The following is a 9148-nucleotide window of genomic DNA, read 5'->3' as shown; positions in this document are numbered from 1 at the left end:
TGGCTGACTCTATCTCTGTCAAATAAATAAATAAGATCTTAAAAAAAAAAAAAAAACATTTGAGATACAATTCACATACTATAAAGTCATTTTTTAAAAGTGGGTACAATTCAGTGGTTTTTAGTATATTCACAAGGTTGTGCAACCAGTATCACATCTAATTCCAGAACATTTTCTTCACCCCCCTGAAGACCCCATTCCCATTAGCATTGTTCAACCCTGCACCCAGCCCCTAGTAACCACGAATCTACTTTGTGTCTCTATGATTTTGCCTATTGTGGACATTTCGTATAATTGGAATCATACAATCTCACTTACCATGCTGTTTTCAAGGCCCATCCATATTGTAGAATGTATCAACCCTTCATTCTTTTTTATGGCTGAATAATAGTTCATTATAGGGGCGCCTGGGTGGCACAGCGGTTGAGCGTCTGCCTTTGGCTCAGGGTGTGATCCCGGCGTTATGGGATCGAGCCCCACATTGGGCTCCTCCACTGGGAGCCTGCTGCTTCCTCTCCCACTCCCCCTGCTTGTGTTCCCTCTCTCGCTGGCTGTCTCTCTCTCTGTCAAATAAATAAATAAAATCGTTAAAAAAATAATAGTTCATTATAGGGCTGTGCCACATTTTGTTCATTCATTAGTTGATGATCATTTAGGTTATTTCCACTTTTTAGCATTATGAATAATGTTGCTGTAAACACTCACGCACAAGTTTTTGTATGGACATACGTTTTCGGTTGAGTCTATACCCATGAGTAGAATTTCTGAGTCATATGGTAATTTTGTGTTTAATTTTTTGAGTATCTGACAAATGATATCCAATATGACTGTCTCATTTTGCATTTCCACCGGCAACATTTAAGGGTTTCCATTTCTCTGCATCCTTGTCAATACTTGTTATTTTCCATCTTTTTATAATTATATCTATCCTAGTGGTTGTGTGGTGATATTTTATTGTGGTTTGATTTTCATTTTCTGGACTTTCTCTTTCTGGTGGCGATTTTAACCCAATGTGCCTATAAAGCCCCTACTCTTCAGCACTATTCTACAACATATAGCACATAAAGAGCAAAAAGTAAAAATCCTCCTTTACCCTCCTCTTAATATCATAGTAACCACTTGCTACAGCTTCAACAATTTATTATATATCCTTGTCCCTGCATTTAAGCATGCTTAGGGTCATCGTAGTTTACTTTCGTTTTTTACATAAATGATGCCATAAGATGCATATTCTGTAATTTGCTTCTGTTTTACTCAATATTCTATTATTTTTAAAAGTCTATAAGCACGGGGCGCCTGGGTGGCGCAGTTGTTAAGCGTCTGCCTTCTGTTCAGGGCGTGATCCCACCCACATCAGGCTTCTCTGCTGGGAGCCTGCTTCTTCCTCTCCCACTCCCCCTGCTTGTGTTCCCTCTCTCGCTGGCTGCCTCTCTCTCTCTGTTGAATAAATAAATGGAATCTTTAAAAAAAAAAAGTCTATAAGCAAGTGTTGTGTAAAAAAGAATTATTGTAAGTGGAATAATGGCATCTTCTAGATGAATGAGTACATCTGGATTTCTTCTACAAATTTCTGATCGCTATTTTAGGGGTAACAGACTTAAATCTAGTGATTTTCTTAAATCTTAATTGTAAGGTTTAATATTCGTATAAACAAGAATGTACATATTCCCTAGCCTAAATACCACTTATATTTAGAGAATGTTATTTCTAAGGAATTCTTGGAACTTAAGAGATACTGATTACTTTAGTTATCAAACACTCAGACTCTTACCTCCTTTACCTCAAAAAAAAAAAAAAGAAAAGAAGGAAAGAAAAGTTCAGGGTACTCTTTTAGATATTTTCATTAGAACTGGTAGCTATGTCTTCTGGAAGGCTTAGTGGGAAAAGGCAATTCTGGAATTGGACCTGAACCATAGCTGAGGTAATTCCTAGCTGTGTGGCCCTGACCAAGTTCTTTAGTCTTTCTGTATCCCTCAATTTACTCATCTATAAAATGGGGATAATAAATCATCATTATAAAAAAATAAAAATTTTTATTAGGTTTTCTTACCCTTAAAGTGGGTTGGCTATATCCAACTTGCAGAGCTGTTGTGAAAATTAAATGAGATAATTCATGTGAGGTGTCATATCGTTTAGCTCATGATAGGTACCTAATAAATGGTGATATTAATTACGGTTTTTATTAGTAGTATCATCTTTTATCTTTATGACTTCAGTGAGGAGGCTCATTCAATTCATTCTATTCATTATGCAAAAGGATACTGATGGGCTAAAAAATGTCATAAATATCTGTAAATCATAGAAATAACTATTAATACACTATACATATATAATAGGTGATCATAGGAATGGGAAGCTGTCAGATGAAGCAGGAGAAAAAACCATAAAGGAAAGATTGAGATCTGTCTAAAAATTTTAATTTCTTTTTTTTATTGTTATACATCCATTTGTCTATAGTGTTTTTTAAATTTTTAAAATTTATTTTATTAAAAAAAAATTTTTTATTATGTTATGTTAGTCACCATACAGTACATCCTTAGTTTTGGATGTAGTGTTCCATGATTCATTGTTTGCATATAATACCCAGTGCACCATGCAATACATGCCCTCCTTAATACCCATCACTGGCCTATCCCAATCCCCCACCTCCCTCCCCTCTGAAACCCTCAGTTTGTTTCCCAGAGTCCATAGTCTCTGGTGGTTCATTCCCCCTTCTGTAAAAATTTTAATTTCTATATGCAAAAATCATAAAATTAAAAGATAAATGTTAAGAAATTTTGAGTCAAACTATAATAATCAAATGTTTACCATATAAGGAACTGATACAAATCGATAAGAAAAACTATAAGATTATATTGCTACAATGGGGTTGGGTTTTTTTTTTTAGGGGTGCCTGGGTGGCTCGGTCGCTAGGTGTCTGCCTTCAGCTCAGGTCATGGTCCCGGAGTCCTGGGATCGAGCCCCACGTCGGGCTTCCTGCTCATCAGGAAGCGTGCTTCTCCCTCTCCTACTCACCCTGCTTGTGTGCCCTCTCTCGCTGTCTCTGTCAAATAAATAAATAAAAATCTTTAAAAAATATATTTTTATTTATTTATTTGAGAGGGAGAGAGAGTGTGAGCAGGGGGAGGAGCAGATGGAGAGGGAGAAAGAAAGGGAGATAATCTCCAACAGACTCCACACTAAGCACAGAGCCTGATGCAGGGCTCAACCCCATGACCCTGAGATCATGACCTGAGCTGAAACCAAGAATCAGACACTTAACCATCTGACCTACCCAGGAGCCCCAATGGTGCTGTTTTTATAACCCTTCAAACTCAGTGGTTAAAAATTCTCTCACAGGCCTGGGATTTGGAAGAACGTAGGCAGGTTTGGCTGGGCTTGGCTCCAGACTGCTGTTTGGGTTCAGGTCTGTTTCATGTTTCTCAATTTTTGGAGCCCAGCCTAAAGGGGCAGTAGGTATTCAGGGTATGTTCTTCTGGCAATAGCAGAAGCGTATGTAAGCACGGGGAAGGATGTAATGTCCCTTGAGGTCTCCTCCTGGAACTGGTACAGCATACTTCTGTCCACATTCTATTGGCTAAGGAAATCACATGACCAAACCCAACATCAGTGGAATGGGCAGATATACTCTGCCCTCAATAATGAGTGGTACGGCAAAGCCACAGGGCAAAGGACATGGATGTATGATTTTAAAATACGGAGGGCACAAAAATTGTGAACAATGACTCGACATACCACAGGCTGCCAAGAAAGAAATAGGTGAAGTAGGATTGACCAAATGAGAAGATAAGGTTATCAATTAACATGCCAGAAGTTAAATCTTAAAAATCAAGTTGAAATAATGAGAAACCAATTTTCATATACAAAATTAGCAAAAGTATTTTTAAAAATGATTTTACTCAGGATGAGGTAAAACAAGCAATGATTAAGAGATTTTCGTTTTGGGGGTGCCTGGGTGTCTCATTTGGTTAAGAGTCTGACTTTGGCTTGGGTCATGATCTCAGGATCCTGGGATTGAGCCCCACATGTCAGGCTCCCTGCTCAGTGGGAAGTCTGCTTCTCCCTCTGCCCCTGCCCCCCCCACTTGTGTGAGCTCTCTCTCTCAAATAAATAAATAAAATCTTTTAAAAAAATAGAAAAAGAAAAGATTTTCATTTTTGTAGTAATAGTGCAAAAAAGCAATGTCATCTTTAAAGGCACTTAAAAGCTTTGTTATTTATTTTCCTGAGCATGCTTTGAATTTTTTAGAGGTGGGGAGGGGCCGAGGGAGAGAGAGAGAATCCTAAGTAGGCTCCACTCCCCATGCGGAGCCCAACATGGGGCTCCATCTCATGAGCCTGAGATCATAACCCTGAGATCATGACCTGAGCGGAAATCAAGAGTCCAATGCTCAACCCATGGAGCCATCCAGGCACCCCAACCACTGGTTTGAATTTTTGAGATAATTCATCAAAAAACTAAAATCTCCCCTAAATTTCAGTTTATATGTCTATTACATCTAACATAAACACATGTGAATAATCATTTTGGATCCCATTTTTTAGAAATTCTCTGCCTTGTTAAAATAGTTCTAATGTTTTTCTCTAATGTACATCTCCTAGTGATAGCGATTTTCAAATGTTTTAAAGCTTTGGAACCCTATTTGAAAGAACAAAGTGGGAAAACCATTTAGCAATCAAAGACGTGTAGACCATCAGAATATTTTGTTAGCATGGTTACTGTTATGACTCGTAAGGATGATTACTACTTGCAAAATTATTATCTGCAGGGATTAACTTGCAAATTGCTAAGGAAAACTTTCCTCATGACAGCATCAGAAGAGAGATAGGAGTAGGTAAGTAAAGTCCCCTGCCTGAGTGTGTAAGTTGCGGGGCCAAACACAATCCAGTTCTTGCATATTTAGTAATTTTCAAATGTCCCCAAGCTTGCAGCACTTTTAATTCACTGTCCTCTCCTTTCCCCACATAGTCCCCAAAACCTGCCAAATTTCCCTCCTGTCTCAGTAATCTCCACTTTTCTTTCCATCTCCCTTGCCCCTACCCTCACCCAGGCCATCAACGTCAAAAACACATACTACAACTGCAGGTATGTTGATCCCCTCAATCCAGGCTTTTCTTTGACCCTGCATCCTGCTTCTGTCTTCCTAAGCCATTCTGCAACCCTACTTTATTGGTCAAACATGGCTCGCTATTTCCCATCACATCATTTTACTTCCTTGGCCTTTGTCAAAGGTTTTCCACCACCCCTAACAGGAAGGTCTGGCTACATAATTTGGGGGGCTTAAATTAAATTAAAAATGTGGGGCCTCTTGGTCAAAAATTATTAAGAATTTCAAAATGCCAGCAGCAGTGTGAGCCCAGGGCTCCTGTGTGGCTGCAGGGTCGCATGCCCACAAATTTGGCCTGCAACAGGCACCCACCACCATAGGGAGTCTCCTATTCTGGCTTTCCCCTTCTGAGTCTTCTCACATGTTGTTCCTCCCCTGGAACACCTTCCTACCAACACCCAGCTCCTGCCCACATGAAGCTTAGCCTTTTCCCCAATCTATTCATGTAGAGGCAACAAGTTGAGAGCTGGTCTTTGATTTATCCTCTCCTATAGCTTACAGTAGTCGTAACCATCTGCACATATTAATTTAGACCTTAATTGTGTGCTTCCGTGTGTTATTTTCTTACTATTTCATTCACTCACTCGTTCATTCATTCATTCACCATCTATTATAGGTCAACTATTTACCATGACTTTGCTAGACACTGGGTATAGTAAGTCCCAAAACAGCAGAAACCTTGATTAACTTGTTCACCACTCCATCCCCAGAGTCTCACCGAGTGACTGGCTCATGGCAGACACTGAACAAATATTTGTTGAATAACTGGTAACAGCCTTTTCCCTCCACCATAGGGTGAGCTTCTAGAGAAGCTAAGAACTGTTTTCGTTTGTTCTATGGCGGCTGATTGAGAACCCAGTATATGCCACATGTTGTTCCAGACATGACAACACTGTTCTAGGCAACTTTCTTTACTTCTATATTCCCCAGCACATTATTATAATAATAATCAGTGTTTTATAGGTGCCAGGCATTAGTCTAAGCCTTATCCAGGTGACCAGACTCTAGCCCAATCTCTTGACTACATTGCTAGGCCGCCTCCAATGAGTACTTTTTGACTGTTGATTTGACTGAACCAGAAAGCTCAAGGAGAGCAGTGTTTGCTGTCTCCACACACCATCAAATCGGGGTTGTGCCCTATCAAATCAGTGTTAGGCAATTTCTCGACCAATGCCAGATATAATAGGTGCATGGTTCTTTGCAAGCTTACACTGTGACAAATAGGATATAAACTATGGTATCATTTGCTTCACTGAAATCACCCAGTCATAAAATGCTAAATAGAGGAGATGACCAGTGGGCCATCCGAAGATGCCTGGAAGAAAACAGATGTGAAGTTCCTAAATGTTGGGAACTCTTTACCAGACAGAAGGTAAGCAATAAACTGTTTAGGCTGAAGTTTCATCTGTGGGACTCAATAATGTCTGTTGACACCAACAAGTTGCCCAAGGCATTAGCTGGGGAAAAGGGTGGGAATAAGAAAACAAGAGAGAGGAAAGCGGGAAGGAGTGAGTCTAATGAGATGTGGAGTGGTGGGAGCCATGCAGAGCTGCCTTGGTGGCTCAGCTGCTGTGGACTGTTGCCCCAGGAGGAGAAAGAACATTTAAAATGAGCTTTAAATTTAGCCAAAGGTACAGAAAGGGTTTTTAGTCCCATGGGGCTCAGTGAAATGAAGATAGCAATACTTTGTATTCCACATCAAGGAAAGGGACTAGCACCCAGCTCCCTGCCTTTAGAAGTAAAAACAAGGCCCGGGTTGATGCTGTGTGTTGGGTTCGGTAATGGGGGATTTATGCTATTTGTGTGATGTGTGATAAGATGCAGGGAGTGAAAGCAGCTATTAACACTGATTAACTCAAAAGTTGACCACCAGCACACACAGCCATTGTTTCCACCAGCACTCTCTAGCCATGGGCTTTGTCTGGCTGGCTTCACAAGAGACAAATGCCATTACAGGAGACCAAATAACCTTATTTAGGCAGTCGTCAGATAATAGAGACGCTCTAGGTATTAGCTTGACTGCATTAGTTCGATTTGTTACTGCTGTTCACCTTGTCCTGGGCATTAATGGAGACAAAGGCTTGGAATTACGAGGAGCAGAGATAAGCTGTGGATTAGAGCCTGTGTGTTTTGAGGGAAAGATAATTTTATCTTGGGTTTTCATTTCCAATTCCATCTTGCTTGATTTTCCCTCAAAGTTAAAGTCCAGTTTTTCCCCCTGAATATCATTATATTCACTCCAAATTACTAGCAGTTGTAATTGCTTAAAAAAAAAAAAAGTTACTGGCTCGTTATTTCCTTTGACAAGATCAGCCTCTATCTTTTAAGTTTTGGAAATGATTTTGGGGCAAATACACTAATGATCTTAAATATTATCTTGTTTCTTGAATATTCTCATATATTACACTCACTTTACAATATTTAATGACGTTATGTTGAAAATATAAAAGAATGTGCATATTACCTTGATAGTCCTTCTTTAATATTACAAATTCTAGTATATTTAAATTTTTCTGACTTCAAAATGTTGTTACAGATGCATCATTTCCATTAGAAATGATTTCAGTTATAAATATATAACTTCAGTTGTAAACACAACTTATTTCAATTATAGATAAAATTGGATTTTAGACTCGCATAAATCAGTTACGTTAAATTGTCCCTGGAAAATACTAAGATAATGATATTCTAGAGTTACTATGCCTCTTTCCTCCCCATACTTTTTATAGGTATGATCAGTTTTTATAACTAAAAAACAAATTTAAGTGCATTACTGGTTGTTGGTCAGTGTTTGTAATGTTGTTTCATTTTTTCCCCAAAGTCTATCATTTTATACAGAATCCTCCCACTCCTCAGAAATTTAGAGGTTAGGCTTAATTACAGATAAATTCTAGATAAACTATGATTCCTCTCTGAAAATCTAAACTTGTGAAAAGCACTACTTCAAAAACACTTAAATATTAATATTGTAGAATAGCTTGTTACGTACATGACTAAAATCCTATCCTAAACTAAGCAAACGTTAGGAAGGAAATAGAGCGAGATGTCTGACATGGCAAGATGTCCGAAAGATGCACAGGATGTCAAATGTGATGACATTTAAGAAAATAACATCAAAACCAACAAACGTATACACGTGTGGGTATACATGTGCACATGTACATGCTTTCACATACAAAAACATCGATAAAAATGCTTAATGATGGTTTTCCGTGAAGGATGAGGTTTGAGGGAGACTTGCCTCTATTTCTATACTACTTGAATTGTTCACAATATGTAAATATGACCTTGGAGATAAAAATAAAAGACTATGTGAAAAAGCCTATCACGTGACACTTTCCCCTCCAACGGCTCCTGGTGGCTTCCAGTCCTCCAACTTAACTTCACAGACAACTAATGAAGAGCAAAGAAGGCTCCTGGTGGACCAATTTTTACTAATATATTTCATAAATAGTGCTTCAAATTTTATATTTGTGACATAGCTCTTTATATTGGGAAAATGACCCGGTCTGACAGTAGACTTCCTCGGACAACATTTAATGCCTCTGGTTTTCCAGCTCCTGCCCTGCTGTCTTTCTTTTCCTCCTCTCTCTCCATCTCAGCAATAGTGGAACAGAATACAATCAATCTATTGCTGACCGGTGGCTGGGACACAGAGCTCTCTCTCCCTAAATGATTTTAAAAAGCTCTAATATCTGAGTCACGTCGCTAATCCTCAGTGATAATATGTAAACTCCCTCTCATCTTTCTCATGCACACAAACAAACAAACAAAAATGTAGAAAGTGGGTAGAGATTCAATAATTCAGTAAGAACCTTCCACTGTGGTCCTCACTGGGAGAGAAGAGGACAGAGGAACAGGAAAGATAAAAAAGGGAAGGGAGAATTCAACTCAATGCACACAGCTGAAATACAGGTTCCAGGAGACCAAGTCAAAGTCCTCAAGCAAACATTTCAAAAAGAACAGCCACTTGGGCCTTCCACTAATTAACTAGAAAACAAATACCCAGACTTCCAGTGGTAGGATTTCCTTCTTGTGCAT

The sequence above is a fragment of the Ursus americanus genome, chromosome 14, assembly GCF_024610735.1.
Source record: "Ursus americanus isolate L20-20 chromosome 14, mUrsAme1.1.p, whole genome shotgun sequence".
NCBI classification, from domain to species: Eukaryota; Metazoa; Chordata; class Mammalia; order Carnivora; family Ursidae; genus Ursus; species Ursus americanus.
The sequence above is the reverse complement of the archived record's forward strand: the minus strand, read 5'-3'. Positions refer to the sequence as shown.